Here is a 27,752-nt window from a genome sequence, read left to right on the forward strand (position 1 = left end):
CCAGTGGAAATGAATTGTTTTCAGTTGGACGAATGTAAAAATGTGTACGTAGTACACAGCGTGTAAAACTATCGACAGGAAACAGTGGTCATAGTAATGGAGCAAGATTGCGTTCCTACTATCGGACATGATTATATGTTTTAAAATCAAAGATTGTAATGCATTTTTGTCCTACATTTATAAAAAATTACAGAAAAAATATACTTAAGTGCATGCTTGAGTGTTGTATCATAATCTTACTCAATTAACAGTAGAAGAAGCCAGTTAAAATCATATTTGACTGCAAGAAGTTTTTTTTTTTATTTCTCTTTTTGCTGTATTGCAATATCAAATTTAAATATACTAAAATGGGGAATTTTTTTGCTTCTTTTGAAGTGACTTGGCCTCCCACTGGGAAAAAAAAACAATTTATTTGACTGAATTCATATAGTTAGGGTTAGGTCAGGTTTTTTTTTAGGTTTCTTTCTAGGGTTGTGTGATATAGATATTTTTTCCCTGGTTGTGATTTTCCATTTTAAAACACCGTAATAAACGATTTAATCATCCACAACCATTAGGCTAAAAAATACAGGAAAACAACCATTTCCACTTTTTCAGGAGAGTAGGGGAGAGTGTAATAATACGATCAGCTGTGCAGTCGAGAACTGCGGCAATCACAAAAACACAGCTGGACAGTGGATTTTTAAGTGATTCTGCAGAAAGACACAGTAAACATTTTAAAATATATATATATATAAAACATCACATTTCTATGCAATCCTTTTATAAATCAATTGTCTAATGTTCACACAGCCGACATTTTCCCTGTAGATGCAGGAGAGCACCAGTCAAAACATTTAAACATTTTGTAATTATCATCACCATTAATGTTATTTGTAAAGTGTGAAATTTGACACTTCGTTCTAAATCTATTTAAACTTTTTGGGTCAAAATCTTTGCTCATTTTCTCTCTAGTAAACTGCTGTTAATTATATATTTGTCCAATGTTAGATAAGTCAAACATTACACTGATCGATTTTATTTCAAATTAATGAAATCAAAATATTCTCCATCTACCATGACAGAAAGTGAGAGCGCATGAGATGGGGGAAGTGGGCGGGACTTCCAGGTCTGGATCTGGTATTTGTAAATAGAGTTCAAAACACCTGCATGGATTCAATTGGTTCATCTCTCATTTTATTATTTTATTATTATAGTTGAATTTATGAAGCGGAACTGGGACTTACACAAAGATGATTAATTGTGGTGCCTAGACAAGTCAATATAGGATTAAGAAATGGACGTAATAAATAAAGTTAAAAATGTGATTAAAAAAATGTGAGTGATTGGAATGGAGTTGGGCAAAATAAAAAATATATTGGGGACCTGGTTCATCCTGAGCTTGGGCTACCGTCTATGTGGAGTTTCACCTGTTCTCCCTTACTCCAGTTTCTCCAGTTTCCTCCCATCTCTCAAAAACATTGATTGGCTAAAAAATCACGCCCACCCAGTGCTCCCGGATTAGGCTCCGGATCCACCACAACCCTGACAAGGGTGAGTGAGTAAAGGGTGAAATTGCAAATTATTGAGGATCTGTAAAATTCCTTCGTGATGGAGAGAAGGCTAGAAAAAAAATATGATTGTATTATTAGGACCCGTGTTTCATATTTCTATCCCCAGATTTAATTTTACAACTGTCAGGTCTACTCTGAGGTGCTACATGTCATAACTAGAATGCAGGTGATTGTCCTAGTGAAGAATGAATAAAGAGAAAAGATCAGCCTCAAGTGTGACAAATTGAGTAAATACTCATTAGTGTACAATAAATAAGAACCAGTGCAAACATTTCACTCAGTCCCAGGCCTGTTTTCTTCATAGTTTCATCTTTCTCACTTTCACTAACTGTCTCTTTCCTTCTTAGCATTTTCATCATTAATATCAGTCTCCAGAAAACCAGCATCCGCTGCTTTTAATCATGTAAAGACAGGCGTGTGTAGATTTAGCTCTGTGTGTGTGCAGGCAGCAAATTGTTTACTGAAGATGCTGGCGATTGTGCAGGATGCACCGGGCTCCGCTCCTCATAAAAAACACATTTTTGTATGCTTATAAGTCTAAAAGCACTAGTATGGGGCTCAAGCAGATCAACCAAAAACTTCCTTGTATTTTAGATAGATAGATAGACCTTTATTGTCATTGTAATGCACATCTACAGTCAAACGAAATTGGATAGTATATTGGTTCTGAATTCACTGTGTCCCTGACCAGATTAAAGTGGTAATGGAAGATAAATGAATTCACCTCTCTTTCTTTGACAAATATAGAAAGAAAATATCAGAAAATTCAGTACCTTCCTACTGCTGTGAAACATCAAGCAATGGAAAACCAGGCTGTAAAAAAATCAGTTTGTGGAAAATTCATGGAAAATATCTGAGGCAGGAAGAAAGATCAACAAACGTTTAACCTGGACAAACTCAACCCAGGACATTTACAGCACATCTGTGAGGTCAACCGTGTACAAACATGTGACTGAATTTACTTAGAAATTTAGAAATTGCTTAGTTAATATTCATGATTTTTGTCTATTTTTTATTCGTCAGTTTTATTCTTCAGTAATTTGAAATTAAATTTATTTCGAGTTAAATATTTTGGTGCATTTGCTAGTCATCCTTTTCTTTGCATCTTAAACAGTTTTAAAATGACCTTATTTGTATTATATGAATTCCAACAGAAAATTATAATTTTTTATAGTTCTGTCTCATTTTTGGATTATTGATTATTACACTATTTACACTGTAAAATATGACTACAACAGCTCTGCTCTGACATAAGCAACTGACATTTATTTATTTATTTATTTATTTATTTATTTCCAATTGTTCCTCTTTTTTTTAAAGCACCCCTTTTGTCACCTCATTCTTTCTGTACCTCAGCAAAGTTTTATCTGCATTTGAATTTGAAAAAGTTCACCTTTTAAACAGAAAAAGATCATTTGTGCGTACGTGCGGAATGAAAGCAGGTCAAGAGAGAGAGAGAGAGATGAAAAACCACAGTTCTCCCTCTGTTGCAATGATACAATAACTTCTCCTCAGTGATTACTGAAAGAGCATACATTTCTGCAGTTAACACAGTACACCAGTAAAGGCTGACCAGGATAACGATGTTCCTGAAGGTAAACGAATGAATAAACTTTCCTCAGCATGACTGGTACATGGCTAACATGACTGTCATTATGGTTGTAATTCTATTTTTTTTTCTCAGCCAAACAATGCCATTATCACTGGAGGAGTTAACAGACAAAAAATGTACATGCTAAATGTATCACTTTTAAAGATTAAACTTACTTTAAATATTTTTAAAGATCTCTTTTTAAATATCAGACAGCTTGTGATACAAACTGACTCAAGATGGTGATAGTGACGCCATCTTGAATTTCACTTCCAGAACATGATGCTGTCCAAAAATATATTATCTGCATTCACATATTATATAAATATACAAACATAGTTTCAGTAATTGTATAGACTTTCATTTTAACCATTTATCATTTTAACCAGCAAACCATGAATTCATTTCAAGCATTATGAATTCAGGTTTTGGTTGTGTGGTTTGGTTTTGGTCCTGACATTACCAAAGAGAGCATTACAAATGCACCGTCGCAGAAAAGAGCATCACGGTGTTTATTACCACTGACAGAAAAAAGTGGAGAAACGCTTCAAACAAATTAAACTTTACTACAAATTCAATTTTTAAACATTTGTAATGTCTCCATTCTTCAGCAGAAATCTGACAGTTTCTTAAACACAATCGTAACTTTCATGCTACACTAAAAGATGGTAATGAATTTATAATGAATATATGAAATTAATGAACATCAAAGGCATTCTGTGTGTATCTTACAGCAAGTCAGGCTGTTACTTGAATAAACACACTGCATAATCCACTTTAAATTAATCTGTAAGCCTCTAGATTTCACGAGCAACTGCTGTGTGATAATAAATTCGTGTTCCAGGATGCTGTCACACACACTACACATCATCAGTGATGTTTTAATAGAAGCTTTACAAAACCGGCAGAATTTAATTAACACAGTCCCTGTTAACTAAATTTAACTCCATATGAGTTAATTGAACACAAGAGATATTTATTTTGTTGCTGTCTCAAAATCCCTGAGCAACTCTCAGTGTCACTTTCACTGGAACAAACCTGGCAACTGGCCACTGGGAAAATGTGCGCACACACACACACACACACACACACACACACACGTAGGGCAAAGCCTCTAGCTTTGCACTGTTGCCCATTCCTATGAAAGCAAATGTTGGCATAGAAGGTTGTGCTGTTTGTGACCTACACTGTCCTCTGACCTACTAATTTGTTCAAAGCACACACACAGACACAGACACACACACAGACACACACACACACACACACACTCGCATGTTTGCCTTACTATCCTTATGAGGGCCTTCCATTGACCTAATTAATAATGTAGCTAATTAATGCTATGTCTACACTGAAATCTAACCCTAACCTTAACCTCAGTAACCAAAAGGAAACCTTTAGGCTTTTTTAGATTTTAGTTTTCCTCATGGGGACAAGCCAAATGTCCCCCCAAGGCCAAACATGTAATGCACCCTCTCAACATATATCACTGTAGGCAGCTGATAGTGTCCATTTAAAAAATGTGTGTAAATGTGAATTATCTAAAAGAAAGAAAGAAATAAATACAATGTACAGACATACAGACCTCACTGAGTTATTATACAGCATATTATTTTCTGATATTTTTCTTCCATGTTGCTATCTGAGGGACAAATCAAGACTGTCACTTGAGTTGTAGAATAAACTTCCTCTTCCTGTCTAGCCTAGACCACTGACTTTAAACACAAAGCCTCAAAAAATATGGGATAAAAATGCAGACTGAGATGGAAATTGTGGGGTTTTTTTTTCTTTGCAAGAAAAATGGTTCAGAATCATGTGCAATGTGTGTTCATGTGCGTTCACATGGTAATTACAATATTTCGGACAGGATTTGAAGGCAGCATCTGACTAGCTACTGGCTGCCAAACACAGGCCAAGCTGATCAAACTGGTCATTGCTCATTTTCCAGCTACCTTATTACTTGAATTAATTGAACATTTGAGGTTTTCTAACTGCCTTACTGTTGCATTATCTTCTTAAAAACAACTTGTCTGTGATATAGCATTAGTAGCAGTAATTCAGAATCTATTTTCTTACTGTTTCCTATGGATGATCTACCAGTTTGAGAGGCTTGGCCTGGTGTTTTGGCAGCTGGTAGCCGATCAGACTAAGCTGGATTGTTTAGCAGGGTAGTATAATAGTAGCAATGTCATGCCTAGAGAAAACAAATTTAGCAAGACAAAGAAGAGGAGTTTGGATGTCATGGATGTCATGGCTGTCATGGCTGGGTAAAAGAGGATAACATGGAATGCTTACAGTCGTGGCCTAATGGTTAGAGAGTCTGACCTGTAACCCAAAGGTGAACCTGAAGGTTGTGGGTTCGAGTCTCAGGTCTGGCAGGGATTGTAGGTGGGGGAGTGAATGACCAGCGCTCTCTCCCACCCTCAATACCACGACTGAGGTGAGACTCTTGAGCAAGGCACCGAACCCCCAACTGCTCCCCGGGCGCTGCAACAAAAAAGGCTACCCACTGCTCCGGGTGTGTGTTCACGGTGTGTGTGCGCACTTGGATGCCGAGTATGGGTCACCATACTTGGCTACACTTCACTTCACATCACTAAGAAGAGTAAAAGAAAAAAACATGAGGACACCGTGTTGCTAAAGTACATCTTTATTCAAAAAATAAATGTAAATGCCGTGAGTTCTGATTTGAGAAATACAACATGTCAAGGAGTTAACATCACTGCAGGAAAATTATTTTTAAAAAAAAGACTCTTTAACCATCTTACTTGACCCCTTTGACAGAATACTCAGTGCAGAAATTAAGGGAAACTGGGAGTTTTTGCAAAAATCTCTGCAAAATAACCTTACTGTAACTGCAATTGCTTCAATTTTTCCTTCCTGATTGTTCTTTTTCTTACACCTTCTCCGTCTCTAGCTGTGTGAGTTAATGGTTTTGACTTCATGGCTATCTCAGAGGAGTGCAGGGATAGGGGTGTCATATCAAGAGGACCGGAGTGGTCTTGCTGAGTGAGTGGTCCTCTTGTGGAAGTGGGCTCTGAGTGTTGAAGTAGCCCACTGCTCTTAAAGTCAACCCTGTCTGTAATGCATCTCTATTCAGAGCCTTTTTGTTTCTTCAGACGAGATAGGGCAGTGTTTCTGCCTCCATGAGTTATTTTAATGGCATGAAAAGTCCCGTCATCTCTTTCTTGATCCTTTCCCAGTCTTCTTCACTTTTGTGCAATGTCCTCCCACACCTGTTGTTTCTGTTTGTCAGAGAGTAAGCCCCTGGATTTTTTTCCTTCATCTTTTCGTACAATACCTCCAGGTTCCTTGGGGTAAAAAAAAAAATCTGTCCTTTGTTGTCTGACATGTTGTGTGTGTGCACACAAGCATCACCTTGAGATAAGTTTGTAGCCTTATTAGACACTTGTTTTGGAAGCAGTCATGTTGTAAGTAAAGCAGAGCGTGCCATATATTAATAGATTGTGTTTTCTTTGTCTCTCGTTCTGTTTCTTTGTTATCCTTACACACATGGATAGGACCAGAGTTGAATGTTGAACATTAAATTGTTTTTTTGTCTTCCACAGCAAGGAGAAAGCAAGTTCTCTGAATTTTTCCCTTTACTTTCTCCACTCGTCTCTTATCTTTCTGTAACAATGTTTTCATCTCTCTCTCTTGCTCTTTCTCTCACACACACTCACTGTCTTCAAGCAATGCACAGCATACTAATGAAGTAGGTTTAGAAAGAAACTTTAAACTTTGCAGTAGTGGTTTTGATAAGAATGTAGATAAGAATGTACCATTTACCATTAAGGCAAACCTGTGTGTGTGTGTGTGTGTAAGGCTGTTCTGATACAGTCCCTGACCAGTCCTTTGTTCTTCATATTTTTCATTGTGTAATATTGCTGAAGGTGAACACTGTAGTCAATCACAGCTCTGTGGGTGGAGATGAGATGAGCTCAGTGTGTGTCTCAGTCTCAAATGCTAGGCTTCAATAATTCTGTACCATTAATCTGACATTAATTAAGTCTCAACTCTTCCCTCCCACCAAGCAAAAGCAGCTGCCTGTCTGCTTTGATATCAGCCAACACTACTCATCAATCCTAAAGCAAAGATTTTAATTTCCTGGGATTATAATAAAATTAGTATGTTTCAGCTTCCTCCTCCTCCTCATCCTCTTTTCTACTTAAAGTGTAGGTTTACATTTTAACACTCTGCATATTATTTTTTTATGAAAGACTTCATTATATTAAAATGCTCTTCATGGTTATTGCCTGTCATTTCATCAGAATCATATTGTATATATTTTTTTAAAAGTTACACATAAAATGCTCCTCAGTCAGCAACATTGTTCATGATTAAAATTGTAATGAATAGCAGCACATGCCTAATTCTAACGTTGTTTTCTGCCTCCGAACATTCATAAAGCCTCTCTGTGTCTTGTTATTAATGTAATCATAAGCACATTAGACAAACAAATCCAGTGCATGTGATCTCTAATTTCCCTTGGGAACAGCCATCTCATTATTCCAAACCATTTCAACCCCACTAGTTCTCCTTGATGCTGAAAGTGATGAGAATCTTGTAGCCATGTAGGTGACAATAAGAAATATTATTGTCCCGAGTGTTGGAACATTTCACTTGTGTTGTCATCTGTGCTCAGTAGGTGAGAGTTTACGGCTCAATGTAAATTAGGAACACATCCAAAGAACTCCAATGCATGAAGGATAGGTGCTTGACTCTTGCTCCTTATCAGCACGATTCTCCATTAGGCTGTTATTCCGAGCCATTGCCTCCCCCATTAGTGTACAGAAGCCTATTAGACGGTAGCAAGACCACTCACAGGTACACATCACGCCTCAGTGCTCTCATTCCAATCAGCTTTCTATTCAGTCTGTCGTGAGTTACACAATGAAGATAAAATCCACTGTTTTGCAGAGATGTCACAATCCCACTGGGATTTAACCTTTTTTGGCCAAGTCCTCCGAACATGGCTTCACACAACACAAATCATGACATTTTATTTATACAGGCTTGACTTTTATCTACACTGTATATGAACCATATCAAAATTTTTAAAATAAATAAATAAATAAAACAAAAACAGTTTTATTCAGAATGCTACTGCACTTTTGAATGCAGGTAATCTGTATGATGCTGATCTCAGGTTACCAAGGCCTGGATGTTTCTATGTTTCTATTAACACTACCAGTGGTTTCACATATGACAGTTTTATGTCACAACTGCTTCGTTGTCCTGTGCTTCAGATCAATACAGGTATCTCTTTAAGGCTGAGTACATTTTATCAAATACTGTTTATGCTCCTGCCTTGAGCTAGACATTCTCATTTAACACATTATGGCATGCTTTTCTCTGATTAACAGCAGTCATAATACCTTTAATAATCCAGGCTGAATCGAAACCTCACCTACATGATAGTTTGTATGTGGTGTCGGGAGTAAAAATAAACTTATTTGCTTTAGGTTTTAGGCCTATACTACTGTTGCTGACATTTCCATTCCACAACTGCCATGATCTCTCCGCTCAGAAGATGATTAATTAATTAATGACTTTAACACCCTTGTGCATAAAATGTCAGGATAAGGAGTCAGTCTGCCTATAATCTGTAAGTCTGACTTTTTAAATGTTTTTTTTTTCTCTCAGTAGATAAGTCAATGAATGATTATTCTCCCAAAACTGGGAGATTAGCTTTTAGACATTGAAATATGCTTTAGATAAAGTTACCTATCTTGAAGAGTCTCAAAATATTAAGTATGGGCAGAAACAAAAGAGAAAAAGTAAAAGAAAAGTGGAAGAAATCATAACTTGCTGATCTCCTCTTGTACCACTCTCCTCTATGAATGTTACTGCTGCTAAGGCATCCTTCTACAAGGGAAAGATGGACCATCTGCATCAGATCCACATAAGCTCCATAGCATTTTCATCACTTCTCAACCTTTCCCTTCTTTCTTCACCCTCCTCCTTGACTGCTGATGACTTTGCCACCATCTTTGATAGGAAGATTAAGATCTGCCTGACTTTCGCTCCTGCCCCATGCCTGCACTGCACTCCTACCCTCCTATCACCTTAACATGTTTTTCTCCTCTATCTACAGAAGAGATCCTATAAATGTTTATGTCCAGCAATTCTACCACCTCCTCTTTAACACTTTGTAAATAACTCCATAATGTCTGGTCATGTACCAACTTCCTTCAACACAGGAAGGGTTATATTCATCTTGAAAAAGCCCACACTAGACACCTCAATAATCAGCAACCAGTACCACTTCTACCAACCGGTACCACTTCTGTCCTTTCTAAATTTCTTGAATGCACTTTATACAATGAGTTGTCTCTCTTTCTTACCCAGAATAACCTCCAAGATCCTAACCAGTCTGGTTTCAAAGTGGCACACTTCACAGAAACAACCTTTGTGGTTGTTACTAAGAAGCTTTATGCCTCTAGATCAGCCAAACTCTCATAGGTCCTCTTCCTCCTTGACCTTTCAAGCCTTCAGCGCAGTCAATAACAAGACTCCTATCCAGCCTCCTGAGCACTGGAAAGTGGCACAGCATAGCAGTTTGCTTCTTACCTGGAGAGGCAGTCACGTGAAAGGGATCCACATCTGCTCCATGCAGGCAGACAGCTGATGTTCCACAAGTCTCGATGATTGGTCCTTTTCTATTCTCTCTCTATACGTTCTGTTTCATATCCTCAGATGGGGTTTCATTCCACTGCTATGGTGATGACACTGAACTCATCCTCTTCTTTCCTTCCTCAGACAATCTGTATGGATCTCAGCATGTGTAGCAGACATGCCATTTACCTGAAGCTAAATTCCAGCAAGACTGAGCTGCTGTATATCCCTGGAGATGAATCCCCATTGTGGGAAATTGTGACCTTCTTGGACAACTTTTAGATCTTAGCATCTGACAATGCTTGCGACCTTGAGATAGTTCTGGACAAACAACCTTCTCTCATTCAAACTCCTAACCTGACACAGTCATGTAGATTTCTCATTTAAAACATCAGGAGGAGATTTTTCTCTCCACATGTCACTCAAGGGCTTGTTTGGTCCCTTGTCATCTCAAGATTGGTCAACTGCAACTTGGTCTACACTTGGGTAACATCTGACTCTTACAACTCTCAGTCAGGGGTCAGTCACTACAAACACTCTATGTTTCCCCACATCAGATTTAAAACACTAATGCTTGCCTCCAAAGCCAAAAAGGATCAGCACCCACCTGCAGGAAGGCATTTATCAAACTTTGTTCTAATGCACATTCCCTTCCAGCCTCTAGCACAGCTCAACTTGACCCACCATCCCTCGAGATAGGGATTGAGATCAAGAGTCTTTTCTGTACTGCACAGGTATTAGGATAAACTTCACCTTCAAACAAAGATTGACAATATACTTCTTCACTAAACACTCAAAGGAGCACTAATACAACACTTCATTTGTACTGTTTTTTTCTTGATGTACTGACATCTGCCAATTGCTGTAAATATAAATGTGTACTGTATACTCTATCTGTCTATCCAAGTGTCCTTTCACTATCTCAAACTAAGTACCTTTATGCTAAACTGACATTAACGCTCAGTGAAATGAAGAATCTGAACATTTATTTATCTCCTAGATGGAAGAAATTACATGAACGGAAATGTTTTTCAGATGGCTTTACAAAAAAATTATTTACCTTGAATTGCACCCGCAAGGTGGAGTTTGAAGGAGTCTCAGTTACACTCGATTGTGACCCTGAACTTATTTGTCTTGGTTCAATCAAGGATCAGTATTAAGTCTAGCGTCAGTGCCAAGCCCAGAAAAATCATCGTCTATGAAAATATCAATATTGGTGTAACTTTTGGACTGAATACAGGCCTGGATGGTGAGAGGTTTTCACAGTGAAATACTTCTGTAACAACAAGTGACGTTCACCCTCCCTGTTTGTCAGTGCCACGCAACAGATGTGAGTAAATGGGTGAAATAATAGTGCAGCTCTATTTTTGAGCTTGTTCAAAGTTTCAGGTTGCTCCAGATTTACTGAATCAAATCTTAAATTTTAAATTGTTTTGTAAATTACATCTCTGGCTTTGTTTCATTATATATCAATTGAACCAACTTGATGTCCCATATAGCTGAAAGTAGACTAGGTTGCTAGTTTGCTGTTTTGGGCTCTTCCAGCCTCTTCCCATTTCAAAGTTGGCAATAAATATTGTTCTCAAAAGTCATCAGAATTGAGTATCTAAATGCTGTTTCTATTCCTGGATGATTATTCCCCAGCCCCACTAGCATTAATGGATCAGATTACTCAGCATTCTTTTGCTTTCATCATTGTTTTCCTCTATAAAATAATTTATAAATCTATAATTTTACTATTATTAACGAACTTCCTCTATTGTGTCCAAAGTTCTATCAAGCTGTGTGATGCTTTTCTTATATACTTAGACCAGCGTTTTCCACACCCTTATTTATTTGATTCTAACAATACCCTTATAAAATACGCTAAACCCTTTTGAAAGCGTTCTCCTTCCACTGTATAGTTATCTATTAACTAATCTCAAAATCTAATTTCATCCTCTTGTCAGCTTCATCCTGCCTTAAACCAACTTCTTATGAAATATCTTTCCGACCTCTCTGTCTTTATCTGATATTTCATTTAAAAGTCTTCAAAATGATTTGCTGGGCAATTCACATGGCATCTCTAATCTGCTTTATATAGAAAGGTCATTGTGTTACAACTATAACTGCCTTTGAATACTCTGAATGTTCCTTTGTCTATATCTTTTAATACAGTAAATCATTAAGAACTCATTTCCCAGCTATTGGATATGTATAGGAATGCATCGGTATTGGCCCAATACCTTGTGCATTTACTTGTAAAAGAAGCCCCAATACCAACATGTGATACCACGTGAGCCTAGTCTTATGCGCTAATGAATAGACGACACAAATTGACAGTGATCTAGACGTATTTCCTAAAAGTCTACCAGATACCAGGTAACTAATGTAGCTAGCTGATGCAATTCATTTATAATCAACTCACTAATGTTAAAGAATAAGCCTTGCAGTCTTAGGGCCTGAACATTAGTGGCCTGGCCACTATTTAAACCTGGGAAACATGTTTTGTCTAAATGCTAATAATAATACTACTAAATACTACATACTACATAATAATAAATGCTAATTCACACCAGATGTGTTGCCCCAATCAATTCCACTTTTAAATGCATTTTATTTTTGTAGCATTAAACTCCATCAAAACCCACTGAAATCAAATTCATACTTCCTATCCACTGTGCATGTTATTTAAAATAATAATTTACAAAGATCGCATGATTGTGCAATGTAGCTGCTTAGCCGTAAGAGTTTGTTTGGTATGATACTTATTTTACACTAAATAATTTTTGTTGAGGAAACAAAATAAATAAAAAATATCCTAATTGTTCACCGTTCCACTGTCTCATATCACATTTTTAGTTCAACTGAAAAACACATGGTCATACACATACAGTGTATGGAAGGGACTGTATGTGGATTAGAATAATTACTTTCTTTACACTGAAGACATTTGGGTTTGAGATAAATGATGAATATAAAATGATAGATCAGAATTTCAGCTTTCATTTCTTGATATTTACATCTAGATGTGTTAACTTCGAACTTGAAAAATGTGGTATACCTTTTGTTTGAACCCAACCATTTTTCAAGTGATCAGAAATATTAAAACATGTGACTGACAGGTGTTTTATGTTGCCCAGGTGTGACCTGTTAGATTGGTTGTTTAAATAATTAATAGATCTGAATGTCTACTCTTGGTTTGAGCACCGGGTTTCACCTGTAAAGACTGCATTTGTTTGTTAAAAAAGGATAAACCAAAATGAAGACCGGAAAGCTGTCTATAGAAGAAAAGGAAGCCATTTTGAAGCTGAGAAAAGAGGGGAAATGGGTTCAAGCTATTGCATAAGCATTGGGAATAGCCAGTACAACAATGTGGAATGTCCTGAAAATGAAACAAACCACTGGCGTGCTAAAAACCAGACATTAAACAGGTCAGCCAAGGAAAACAACAGTGATGTTGATGAGAGTTGATGACAAAAACATTGTGAGAGTTTTGGGTTTTTCTTCACAGCTCTCACAATGTTTCTGTCATCAACTCTCATCAACATCACTGTTGTTTTCCTTTGCTGACCTGTTTAATGTCTGGTGAAATTGCTGCAGGGGTGAAGGTATCACAATCCACCGTTCAAAGAAGACTTCAAGAGCAGATATATAGAGAGCACCACAAGATGCAAACCACTCATCAGCAGTAAGAATCAGAAGGCCAGATTGGAATTCAGAAATACAGAAATGAGCCGCAAAAGTTCTGGAGCCAAGATGAACCTCTGCCAAAGTGATGGAAAGGCCAAAGTGTGAAGAAAGAAAGGATCTGCTCATGATCCAGAACACACTAGCTCATCGGTCAAGCATGTTGGAGGTAGTGTCATGGCTTGGGCTTGCATGGCTGCTTCTGGAACGTGCTCACTAATCTTTACTGAGAAACGTAATTCCTGATGGTAGCAGCAGAATGAATTCAGACGTCTACAGAAACATTCTGCCTGCCAATTTACAGAGAAATGCATCCAATCTAATTGTGAGAAACTTCATCATGTAGATAGACAATGACCCAAAACACACTGCCAACACAACAAAGGACTTCATCAGCAGGAAAAAGTGGAAAATTTTAGACTGGCCAAGTCAATCACCAGACCTTAAACCCAACTGAGCCGCATTTCACCTCCTGAAGAGGAGACTGAAGGGAAACCACCCAAAATATACAACTGAAAGAAGCTGCGCTACAAGCCTGGAAAAACATCACAAAAGAAGAATGCAACAGTTTGGTGATGTCAGTGGGTCACCAGCTTGATGCAGTTATTGCAAGCAAAGGATATGCAATAAAATATTGTGTTATTTACTTTAATTTACTTTAAGGCTCTCTGTTTCAATATCTTTGCTCACCTACAAATTGGGTGGTCTGCCACCAAAGGTGCCGTGTTCTAAGTTGTTTAACACATCTAGATGTAAATATCAGGAAATGAAAGCTGAAATTCTGATCTGTTGTCTCATTCATATTTTGATCTCAAACCCAAATGTCCTCAGTGTATAGCAAAAATAAAAGAATTGGCCTTGCCGTTCCAATACCTCCAGAGGGGACTGTATTCTGTCTGAAAATAAGGCAAAATCCAATGCAAAGTGGCTGCATCCCAAAATATTGGCATTATGTGCTTATTGCCTAGCTTTCAACAGGTCTTACAAACATATTTTCTACACACTGACAAAAGTAAATTGGCCATCATCACTGTTGTTATATAAGCTGTTCCCAGTCCTTGGTCCTCTTCCTTGGTCATATCGTTCACTAACCTGGTCATTTCCACAATTATTCAATGAATGTATATATTATTTACCTTTGTCCTTTGTTGAATATGACAGCACTGGCTGGCCACCAACAAACATCAAATTCCCCCCACTAGAGTGGAGCATGTTGGAAAATAAGTTGTATGGAGGTAAACCTCCACTTTCTCTCTCAAACAGCACTCTATTGTGTAAGTAAGTAAGTAAGTAAGTAAATAAGTAAATAAATAACAGCAAAAGCAACAACAACAGGGATTATTGGTAGCTTTGTCCAGTCCATCCACACACATTAATAGGCAGACATTAACAGTTCTTTGCCACTGTTCCACTATGGGACCACTACATCACACACAGATTAACTTTTCCCATTAAAATTATACAGAGGTCCCCATTATTCTCCTTAGAGACTTTTAGTGTAACTGCTATATCTCTGGCCTTCTACTACCTCAGTTGGGAGCTGTGCTGTAGTGGCCTCAGGTGCATCTGGATTATAACATATACATAAAGTGAGACACAGGCATGCAGTTTTGTGCTCAACTCTTTTGTGTCTCAAAGCACTGTATTCCCTAACAATAATGTTTGTAAAAGTCTTTAAAAGGAAGCCATGAAACAAAGCAGAGAGGAGGAGAGGGAAGGAGAAAAGTCAGTCCCTGTTAACATGAACGGACTAAACCACTTTCCTTCCACCTATCTGGGAACATGCCAAGTGCTGTAATACTTGGCATCCTAGACACATACAGAGGATTACTGGTGTCCCCAATAAGAAAAAAAGACTGGGGGGGAAATCACAGCCCACACCTGGACAGGAAACACAGGGATTTACCTTATTTACTAATTCAGGATCTTTTAGAGGCATCTTTCAGAAAGATCAGAAAGTTAAATCTCTCCCATATTTTATCTCCTGGGCTTTCTATGCTACTATTCTCGATCTAACAGTTGCTAGTTAAACACTGTTTCATTACACACTCACTATATGGTAATGGTAAGTGTCTCTTTTCAGTGTAGGCGTCCACTTAGTCTCTTTTGTGTGCAGATGGATGAGGGAAAAAGTTTGGTTTGGCTGGAGTGACTGTGGTAGGATAGCAAATAACTATAGCAACAGCAAGAGCACATTGAGGCCCTCTTTTTTCACTCCGTCTACTTCTTTTATATTCTTTTATATAAGCAGCTACTTATAACTCTGTGATTCCCATTCCAATCAAGGAAGACCCAACTTATTTCCCCACTATATATGAATTGCATGTGCTAAAGAGACTATGTAGAAACTGTACAAATTGCACTACAAGGAACTTTCATACCTACTCAAACACACACTGTTCCTTTAAACTAGAATATTTTCTAGAGATAAAACATTTACAAACACTTTAAACAAAAATTGGATGAGGCTATGATGTTGTTGCCAGTGATAATAATTTCAGATTTACTGCTCTGAAATTTTCTTCTCTATCTCCCTCAGACAAGAAACAAACAAATCTATGCTTTTTTACTGATAATGCTTCAACTGCTACAAAACATGACATTTAAAGCAAATGCCTTGGGGGAAATGTTAGAGAAAGTTAAGCACCACCAGTATAAGAGGATGTCACTTCAATACATGCAAAAAAACAAATCAGAACAAAGAGTCCTGTTCCGAATTCACAGTGCACACCCAAGTTACTTCAGCTTTGAAAAATGTTCATTCATTTACTGTTTATAATGTATCAAAGAAAAGAAGGGTTTGCACTGTTTTTATGATAAACCGTCTTGGCTCAGTGATAACATAGAGAAAAAATACCTCAAATAGAAACACACTACTGAGTTCTCTGGCTGATAAAAGTTGATGAGTCTCACATTTGCATTTATAGTACAGACATATTCATGACAATAGCTCCTAGTCATGCCATATCGTTTGTCATCAGGATAGAGCCTCAGAATAAGTCCAGCTTTCCTCTTTGGACTTTTTGGTTTAAGCAGAAGCTTGTTCTGTAGGGCTGAGGAACCAACGCACTTGGGATACCAACACACTGTCAAACCTGCCTTCATACACTCGCCAGAACATAGGGACTCTGTCTGACCATAAATCTCTTCTGAACACCTCTACCTGTCTCCTCCATGCTCACAGATGTCTCGAAGTGATGTATTCAGAGCACACAGCTTCCTTCAGGCTCTGTGCTGAATCTGCTATCTCTTCTCTCTCTCCTCTCTCTCAATTCCTGTCCTAACACTCCTCACTTCTACTTTGAGCTCTTATGCATGGTACTTACTTTCAAATGGAGGTATAGTTCTCCAGTTCCTCAATTGAAGCAGTTTATTTCCTTTCTTTTCAACCACTTTGCGTTGGATTTTGGCTCTTTGGTGCTCTGCCTCTCTTACACATTCACTCTCTTCCTCTTGCAAACTCTGTCTCTTGAAACCACAGGGTTGTGCTTATGGTGTGTGTGTGTGTGTGTGTGTGTGTGTGTGTGTCTGCGAGAGAGAGAGAGAGAGTAGTGGGGGTTGTTGTATTTGGGTGGTGCCTCGAAGGGGTGTGCTGAAAGAGCAGCTCTCATGCTCACACCCTCATTAACACAAGGTCACCCTAGGGATGACACATAAATAGGAAAAAAAAGAGATAGGCAGGCAAATCTGAAAACTGACAGACCCATACAGACAAAAAGGACATGCTGTGTGCTCTGAACTCAAAATCAATATCTCTTTCCAGAGTGTCCTATCTACTACCTACAATAAAAATCTGCCACAACACAAAACACCAATGGAGTATAAAGTTTTCTGCATATAAAGTTTCCTTTATATAATTTAAAGTTTCTTTATATAACTCTTTATATAGAGTATAAACTTTTCTTTATATAATTTAAAGTTTATTTATATAACTCTATATAAAGAGTATAAAGTTTTATTTATATAATTTATTGTAACATTAATTATCATGCAATATACACCGATCAGCCATAACATTAAAACCACTTGCCTAGTATTGTGTTGGTCCCCCTTCTGCTGCCAAAACAGCTCTGACGTGTCGAGGCATGGACTCCACTAGATCCCTGAAGGTGTGCTGTGGTATCTGGCACAAAGACGTTAACAGCAGATCCTTTAAGTCCTGTAAGTTGCGAGGTGGAGCCTCCATGGATCGGACTTGATGGCCAGCACACCCCACAGATGTTCAACTGGATTGAGATCTGGGGAATTTGGAGACTAAGTCAACACCTTGAACTCTTTATCATGTTCCTCAAACCATTCCTGAACAATTTTTACAGTGTGGCAGGGCGCATTATCCTGCCAAAAGAGGTCACTTCCATTAGGGAATACCGTTGCCATGAAGGGGTGTACCTGGTCTGCAGCAATGTTCAGGTAGGTGGTACGTGTCAAAATAGCATCCACATGAATGCCAGGACCCGAGGTTTCCCAGCAGAACATTGCCCAGAGCATCACACTGCCTCCCTCGGCTTGCCTTCTTCCCATAGTGAATCCTGGTGCCATCTCTTCCCCAGATAAGCGACACACACGCACCTGGCCTTCCACATGATGTAAAAGAAAATGTGATTTATCAGACCAGGCCACCTTCTTCCATTGCTCCTTGGTCCAGTTCTTATGCTCACATGTCCATTGTAGGCACTTTTGACAGTGGACAGGGTCAGCATGGGCACTCTGACAGGTCTGTGGCTACACAGCCCCATACGCAGCAAGCTGCGATGCACTGTGTGTCCAGACTCCTTTCTATCATAGCCAGCTTTAACTTTTCAGCAGTTTGAGCTACAGTAGCTCTTCTGTGGGATCAGACCAGACGGACTAACCTTCACTCCCCACGTGCATCAGTGAGCCTTGAGTGCCCATGACCCTGTCGCTAGCTCACCGGATGTCCTTCCTTGGACCACTTTTGGTAGGTACTAACCACTGCATACCGGGAACACCCCACAACACCTGCTATTTTAAAGATGCTCTGACCCAGTCATCTAGCCATCACAATTTGGCCGTTGTCAAAGTCACTCAGATCCTTACGCTTGCCCATTTTTCCTGTTTCCAACACATCAACTTCGAGAACCGACTGGTCACTTGCTGCCTAATATATCTCAACCCTTGACAGGTGCCATTGTAATGAGATAATCAATATTATTCACTTCACCTGCCAGTGGTCATAATGTTATGGCTGATCGGTGTATGCATAGTCTGTATGCAATCATGCTTTCAGTGGTTTACTCACTGACTTGTGTTTGATTGTATAATTTTGTTATATTGGCTATATGTTCCTGTTTGCTCAGTTACTGTCACTGTTACAAAGCCCCATACTATCATACCTAATAAGCAACCTGAAGTTCACAATGACAAATAAAAACTTAGATGAAGTCTAACTAGATAAAGAGCCTGAAGAAGGGGGTAATATTACATTAGACAGAGTCCCTGGAAGAACCCTAGAGATACAGCATGGATTGGAGTTAATTGCTTAAGCAAGGCAATTCACACTGCATGCCTTCCCCAAAGAATTATATGAATCTCCTAATTATTTACCTTTGCTAGTAAAAGAAGACATCTTAGATGCTTTTATAGTCATATTATCAGTTCATCACTTACAAGAAGATATGCCAACAGCTCTTTCCCCAGAGCTGTGGTGCTTACTAACCACAAGTGGAATCCTTGCACAATGAACCTGACTTTTTACTGTAACTATAGCTCCTCTGCTTATCTTAAACTTACTGCTATTTTAGAGCAGATTAACTGGAAACATTTTGTATGTTTTTTGTATGTTTAATGAAAGTATGCTTAAAGACCAGAAAATAGTCTGTATAACTTATGCAATATCGAATTTTATGAAATATGCATTCATTGATTCATCATTGGGTAACGGTTTCCTACATTACACACACTGACAATCGACTACCTGCTTTTAGTAGCAGCTGTCAATCAAAAATCAATATGGTGGGGCCTTATATGAATTGTGGCTGGGTGCCATCAGAAATGCTAAATACGATGTTAGTACATTACATGAGAAGCAAACACTTTGTGTCAGGAGTGACCTGAGAGCAGACCGTCTTGGCAAGTTATTAGACACTAATGCTAGCTAGTTAGCTAAAGATAGCTACCTCTAGTTAGCATATGACTTTTAATGATGTAGGAATAAAACTGAAGGTCGTCAGCTCTTTGATAATCTTGAGTGATTATGATTTAGGCTTGGCTACTAAAAAATGATGACTTCCTAAGAGAAACTACTATGAAGTTTAAAGTATGTCACACCAAAAATTCTTTGGAAAAAGTCTCCATGCATTCTTAATATATCTATGTTTTCTAGCAAATATCCTTTCTATTTAACTCCTTTATTCCTTATTTTTTCCCCATTCTCTCTTCACAATCATATTTAGCTGTTTTAAATCTCCACTTTTGAACCCACCCTGCATCATACGAGAAAATGAACACGGCCCATTCCTAGGTGTTGATTTTCTGATATCTCAGATAGATTATTTGATGTAAACGTGAAGCCAATTGCAAATAATTTTTCATTTGCAATACCAATTCTAGTGCCCTTGCCATCATTTACACAAACACAAACACCAAACCTTCCAATCAAACATATCTCCAACAATATCGCCATTGTAATCTCTTATCCCACATCCCCACAAAATATTATTTGAAGTACACTATTTATATTAACATGAAGTGACATGGAGTAAATAGCATAAATCTACAAAAGTATATAATAAGAAGTGATAGAGGAGTTTCAGCCATCACATAAAGTCAGGACAGTAAAAATTTTTTGTTTCCTGTCTCTGCTATAGGTCCCATTATTTGTTAAAAATACCAGTGGACCAGCAGATTTTGAATGTCATACACCAACAACATTACCGCAGGCTTGTTTATTTCTGGCTGGCCAACAGGGCAAAAACATCTACCAAGAAGGATTAAGGATTGAGGTCTGAGATCTGGTTGTCCAGCAGTGATCACTCTTAATCATCTACACTATTCTGACCTGTAAAAGAGTGACTTCTCCTCTTTTGTCTGAGTGTCAGCTGAGTCAGAAAAAATGATTCAAATATATGACAAAAAAAAGACGAAAAAAGAACTTCAAGATTTTGACCACATTGAATTTGCTGTGTGTGTGTGTGTGTGTGTGTGTGTGCTGTGTCTGATGAAACCAAATGAAATCTTCCACTCAAGCAACTGGTGATGTGGCATATATAGCAGTCCCAAAGGAGATCAGAAGGAAAGACACACACTCACACACAAATGCACTGAAACAGTATGCTGGCCTAGGTGTACAGCACATAGGATAGGGACAGAGTTGACAGCCATTCGTTTTTTCTTCAATTTCCTTTATTTCCTTTCCTTCCCTTATTCATTAGGAGATGTTTGTGTGTTGTGAAGGGGGTGGGGGATATGAGACACCAAGGAACTCTCATGCCCTTTCATTAGAATAAAAATCTCTCTCTTACACACACACACACACACACACACACACATACCTACATTCAGAGACATACAGATACATGACACATTGTCCTCCCCACAATAAGATTAATCTAGAAAGGTATCAATAGAGTACAAGATGTAACAGAGTGAAAGAAACTACATCCAATCAGTGAAGAATAATTTATTCCGGACCATTGCCCACTGACACACTACTGCTTATGATCGTGTCCTGATTCTGTACTGGATGATGTGGGTTTGGTGTTTCTAAACACCACCACCTCTCTATGATGATATAAGGGCCTAACACATTTCAAGGAATTTGGAGTATGCATCAGGACCATGACACAGTCTCCTGGCTGGAATTCTTGAGGCTAGGCATGCCTGCTATAGGCTTGTGTGTGCTGAGCCTCAGGCACATTCCCAGACAAGTCCTATGTCCTCAAAACAGTGACCAAAACAAACACGAATTGTTTCATATAAAATAAGCATTAAATCCTGAATTCTCAGATTTTTCTCATTTTCCAATTCAATTTAAAATTCATTTCATCCACACATGCAAACTCACCAGCAAGGGGAGATATGAGGACTTGAAAAGGGAAGGCACAAGGAAAATAGCTAGAAGGCGTCAGAAAGATGGCATCATTTGAGCTATATATGGATAACAGATAGTTCCTGACAGAAAGACATACACCTAGGCTATATGTCTGCCAATCTGTCTCAGATTAGTGTAGAGCAGGAGTGTCAAACTCTAATTCTGCCCATATTATTCTTACTGTTGATTAATATCAATAACCTAGTATCTAAAAGTAGAACAGTATGTTTACAGGAAAAAAGGAAGGGCTAACAAAAACTGGTCTGTATGAACTGTTAGGGGATAACATTCACTATACTGATTATTACATTTTTTATAAATATTTTATATATAAGTATATCTGTTTTTAAAATATTTTAATTATATAACGTTAAGAATAAGATTTTAGAAGAACTCACACACAGAATTATCTTATATTAAGTCTCCCATCTCTCTTGGACTACTACTGATCCACCCAAAATCCAAAAGCACAGCACAATTCTCTGTTTAATTGTACAGATCATGAAAACATTCATGTTTTGTGTGTATTTACTGTACTCATCCTTCCACTGGCAACACCAGATTCTTTTCTGAATCATCTATAGACACAGGTCTTACTTGTATCAAATGTACTAGGCATTGATTTTAACCCCCATTTCAGCACTGTGAGAAGCAACTACAGGTCTGATGAGAATTCTGGGTAATGAGAAAATGTGGAGTAGTAGAGCACTAAGGGCCATTTCAATATTAATTTTTTCACATGGGCCAAATGAAACAAGGTAGTAGGTCGTATTTGGTGTAGAGAAATGCTCGGCCATGATTATCTGAAGGTTTTACCAAGACCACAACTTGCTCGTTTATCTTTGCCCAGCAGCTCCAACATCAACAGCATTGTGGACTAGGTGGTGCTGGAGCAGTTTGTCTCATGACTGCTAGCAGGAACATCAGAGTGGACGTTGGACAAGGCAATCCAGCTGGCAGAAGACCAGAAGCCAGGTTCAGGACTGTCAGTCCTAGATGCATAACATGGGCATACATACATAGTTGTATCATGTGCAGGAGTAAAAGACCTTGGTGTGATTATTGACTCCAGTCTTTCATTTCAAGCTCATGTAGATAATATTACTAGGATAGCTTTCTTTCATCTCTGAAATATTGCTAAGATAAGAAATATAATGTCACTACATGATGCAGAAAAATGAATTCATGCTTTTGTTACCTCTAGGCTGGTTTATTGTAATGCCTTGCTGTCTGGATGTTCCAGTAGGAGCATAAACAAGCTCCAGTTAGTCCAGAATGCAGCAGCAAGAGTCCTTACTATAACCAGAAGATATGACCTCATCATCCCTATCTTATCCACACTGCATTGGCTCCCAATCAAATTTCACACTGATTATAAAAATACTACTATTGACCTATAAAGCACTAAATGGTCTCGTGCCACAGTACCTGAGCGAACTTTTGGTCTTTTATGATCCTCCACACCTACTTCAAAAGGTGCAGGCTCTTTGTTGGTACCTCGAATAGTGAAGGCCACAGCAGGGGGTAGAGCTTTCTCTTACAAAGCACCACAGTTATGGAACAGCCTTCCACTTAGTGTTCGGGGCTCAGACACACTCTCAGTGTTTAAGACTAGACTGAAATCATATTTGTTTAGTCAAGCCTTTTGTGAATATTTTTTTCTTAGGTAAAGGAGCAGGTCTGGAGGGTTCACAGCCATAGAGTGTTGTGGTGAACTAGGATGTTTGGATGCTGTTGCCCGACCCACCCCACCCCAATCTCATGCATTCACTCAGGTTTGTTGACGGTGGAGTGGCTGGCCACATTATGTCCCAGGGCACCCTCATGTCTGTGTTACCTTCTGGCTCTCCCTTTTAGTTATGCTTGCACTCTGCATGCAAAATACATTGTCCTTAACCATTACAGAACAAAAAACTTACCTAGCAATCTCTCTCTCTTTCTCTCTCTCTCTCTCTTTGTCGAGATACACATGCTACTCCTGAGAAACCAGTGATCCTGACCCTTTCTGCTCTCCGGACCTGCCTGATCCATCCTGATGCCTTACTTCCGGTTGGAGTTCTCATCGGTTGGAGATCGCTCGCTGCTCAGGTCTCCATCAGTGGACAGTGGACAGGTTCAACGAACTGGACTTAATGTGAAAACTGTAATGAATTTACTGGTTGCACAATTGCACTATTTGTCTATGTAGTACACAGTTATAGAAGGGATTTCTTTATAATTGCACTATCCTTTATCACCCAGATGAGGATGGGGTCCCTTTTGAGTCTGGTTCCTCTCAAGGTTTCTTCCTCATATTGTCTCAGGGAGTTTTTCATCACCACCATCACCTCTGGTTTGCTAATTAGGGATAAATTCACACATTTACTATTTATTTTGATTTAATTTAATTTTGAATGTATTTATTTCTGTAAAGCTGCCTTGTGACAATGTCCATTGTTAAAACCGCTATACAAATAAAATTGAATTGAATTGAATAGTTTACTCTCAAAGTGACAAGGGCCATTTGCGGTCACATGGCGATTTGGGGTACTATGAGGTAAGTTGAACAGATAGAGGTAGGGCACTGCAAATAGGTCACCTCAATCTCCTAAAAACATGGTCAGTGGCAGTCTATTTGGTTTTCGTGACAATGGTTCCCGAGAGAGGGGAGACCACCTCTGTCAGTCCCAAAGAACAGGGGTTGTCCAGTCGCAGTTACAATAAATTACTGCAAGCTGTTTTACAACCTGCTCGCACTAATCTCATAGAGAACCGCATTTAGACTCCCTCAGAGGTGGTAGCGCGCATATGCCCCTACCTTTTCAACTCAAAACTGGCCTTTTGGGTTACACCAAATTTTCACCCTTCCATTTGGTTGGTTTGGAGCCCCTGCCTCCATTCAACAACTCATGGACAGAACTCATGGACTCAAGTCACATATGCTGCTCTCTATCACAATGACATTATTATTTACAATAATTACTGGTAGTGGCACATTCAACATCCAAGGGCTGATTTGTTCTGATCCTTGAGGCAAGCAGAACTCACAGCAAAACCAAAGACTTGTGCAGTGGGTGGAAGACAGTATCTGGGCTTCCACTTGGACCATGGGCAGTGGATGGGCTAGTTGGCTATTATTGTAGGTGTGTATCTAATTATTCAGACATCAGCAGCTCTCTGACTGACCTCATTAAAAAGGCAGTGCCAGATCTGGTCCAGTTTTCTAGGCGAAAGCAGCATTTTGTGGCAGAGAAGTCCTACTGACTTCTGTCTCCCTTTTTAAAGACGGGTGGTCTCCCCAGCCGGAGTCAGACTGTATGGTGGTGGAGGAGTGGTTGAGCACCACTTGTGAATGGAGGGTGGAGTCTTGGGGTGTGTCTCAATCAGCTCCCTAGGTCGTGAATCAGTATATCGTGTACACGAGGTCGGGCACTGGTAAGGACCCTGGCTTACTACACATTGGGACACTGATGACTCAATTTCTGGAAACATGACAACATACTCGTTTTGTAAAATGTCACCAATGGCATTTATCAACAACAGGCAAGACTGATATCTTTAACATTATATGTCATATAAATTTGTTAGCTTAATCACACACGTTTCTGTCATGGCACTTCAAGTAGAATCATAGGCTAGCTAGTTGATCTTTTTAAATCATTAAACGTTTAAAAGTCATTAGACTCAAACAAACCGTATATAGAATGTCAAATAAAAAGTTAAAAATTGCTAACGTAACATTTGGGAGCTGCCATTTTTTTCGAGCTGAAAGGCTTCAGAAAACATGATGTCAATTACAGTAAGGGAGCATAGTGAGTATCGATGCTCCTTGGTTTTTGCGGTGCATTGTGGGATTTTTTTAGGGAGCGAACTTTCCAGTGCACTGGAAGGATTTTGCAACTGAGACAGCCCTTAAAATGGCCGACTATCTGATCAGTGCCCTCACTACTGAGCTGGGGAGCTGATTGAGACGCACCCTTGGAGAAGGAATGGGTAATTTCATAAATGAGCACCTGTGTGTAAATAACGATGCTTGATTTCATCTTGCCCCATTAGCTTGATAAGGAGACCATGCACTGAATACCAGAGCACTAGCACCTTCTTAGAAGATGAAAAACCCCAATGAATGTGCCAACTGTGTGCAGAAGTAGGATGACAAATAGAGGACATGCTGTAGATTGTAAGTTTACTTGTGTATTAGTGTAGTCTTATGAAGAGCCTCTATTAGACCAGGAAGTGAAGCAGAACCCAGGAAGTCAGCAGCATGTGATGTTTCCCCTAGCTACTAGGACTGATGACTGACACCTGTGCTTTGTTTACACACCTACACACCCAAGTCTACAAAACACTGTTGGAATTGCAATTTATTGTGATGAAAAAAAAAGAAAGATAAATCATGCCAGATCTTTATCCACCTTTAATGTGCTGACAAAATTCAAGTGAAAAACAAACTGAAAGTGAACTTTCAAGTGAAAAACAAACTGTTTTAGGGCTCTAGTCAAGCTAGATGGAATCATGGATAGCTTCAAACAGCAATCTATTTGGCACAAAACCTGCAGGCCTCTGTTAGACAGCTGAAGATGAAGAAAAATTTCACCTTCCAGCATGACAACAACCAAAGCACAAATCTAAGTCAACAAAAGAATGGCTTCAGAAGAAGAAGTTCAACATTTTAGAATGGCCTAGTCAGAGTCCAGATCTAAATCCTATATGAGTATTTATGAGCCAATATGAATATTTGGTCATAAATATGCTATTTGCCTTATCCAAGAGTCCTGCAGGTTTTCAGACCCTGGTGAACAGTGTTCTGAGGGACATGATTATCAGAAATATTTTTGTATATGTTAACAATATTCTGATTTTTTTTTACAAGAATTTCCAGGAGCATATAGACACACAGCATATTGGTCTAAAAGATCAGCACCTTAGCTCTCGAAGCAGTTTTTTATCAAGAAAAGTAGAAGAAAGTTGTGTGGGGTCGTTTCATTTTCTGAAATGTTATAAAGCACAGGAATTATATATAGGAATTGGGGAAGTAATCTCTAATTTAACAGTACTGCTTCCCACATTATCCCATTTAATTTGCTGGTAATACATACAATAAGGTTAAAACTAAGTTAATACTTGATCACACTGTTCAGGGATCATTGTGAATAGCTTGAAATAATAATATGAATATATTAGGCCCAATAAAATGAAATACTTGGCAACACAGACTGAATTAATTTCCATGGCAACACACGATTGGATGAGATCACTTTTTCCTTGCAGAGCTATATCACAAAGCATAGGTCAATTCTTTTTAATCCTTAGAAAGAACAAGGATTTCTTTTTCCAATTCATTTTCATACTGTGCAACTATGAATTAATTAATTGTCAGAAAATGTAATGGGTCACGTTGGAAAGTAGAAAAAGAAAGATTTAACAATGTTTAAATATACGCTTAGTAAAATATAATTACCATTCACAAACTAAATTAAAAAAAAAGACCAATAATTATTGGAGAAACTTTTTTCTGGAAAAATGCAAAAAGCCAAAGTTGATAGTTGATATATATATTTTTCCCCTTTTATAAAAAAAAGCACAACTGAAGATAGCTATGGCTTACAGTGGACACTGTTTGACAGAGCAAAATGACCATTAGCGAAGGACCAAAGGTTATGCTAATTTGTAGCTATTGACAATCAAGCCGAATGAAGCTTCAAGGTCAATGATTCTGAATGTAGCATGATGACAAATGACAGGTGGATTTATCGTCAAAAGCTATACACACCAGTTAACGGTATGAACTGAATGGAAGCTACATTTCTAATGATTACACATTCAAAATAAAGCACAGATCTGTTTTATTGTGTGTAAGCATTATCTATGGCATTGTTGTTGTCCTGTATATAGTTAGTGAAGGACTCAACTTTGGGTGGTAACCTGGATATTCTGTTAATTCAGTCTCTTTCTTGCGGTTAAGGAGTTGGCAAGATAATTGTATTTTGTGTGTGATTCAAGGTGAAAGAAATTAAGTGATTTATTTATAAGAGTAATATACGTATTTACAAGAAGTTCAGAGTCAGTTTATGTAGGTACCTCACATGAATATCTGAACGGCCCATTTACATTTTTCAAAGCCCTGCTTGCAGATTGCCAAAGTTTCCTTTAGTAAAAGTAGAGGAGATGGGTTTTACAGTTGTGTCTAGACCACCACAATGAGAGACAAATCTAAAATTTTGTTTACTTAATTTAAAAATGTCTTCCACCCACATTATTTCTCTGACAGCCTAGTACTAAAACACACAGCAAA

The 27,752-nt window shown here is 38.4% G+C and overlaps 1 protein-coding gene across 2 annotated transcripts in view; it reads right to left on the bottom strand.

The window, feature by feature from the left end:
• ptn (pleiotrophin) overlaps positions 1-16,953 on the bottom strand; it is a 42,709-nt gene extending 25,756 nt beyond the window's left edge. The window contains exon 1 of one of the 2 annotated variants that reach the window (XM_026919230.3): positions 16,755-16,953. The gene's annotated coding sequence lies outside the window, so the exon portion shown is untranslated. The remainder of the gene's footprint in view (positions 1-16,754) is intronic. The other variant, XM_026919231.3, reaches the window with a different exon arrangement.
• Positions 16,954-27,752: the final 10,799 nt, after the last annotated feature.

This window comes from Pangasianodon hypophthalmus, chromosome 9 (genome assembly GCF_027358585.1).
Source record: "Pangasianodon hypophthalmus isolate fPanHyp1 chromosome 9, fPanHyp1.pri, whole genome shotgun sequence".
NCBI classification, from domain to species: Eukaryota; Metazoa; Chordata; class Actinopteri; order Siluriformes; family Pangasiidae; genus Pangasianodon; species Pangasianodon hypophthalmus.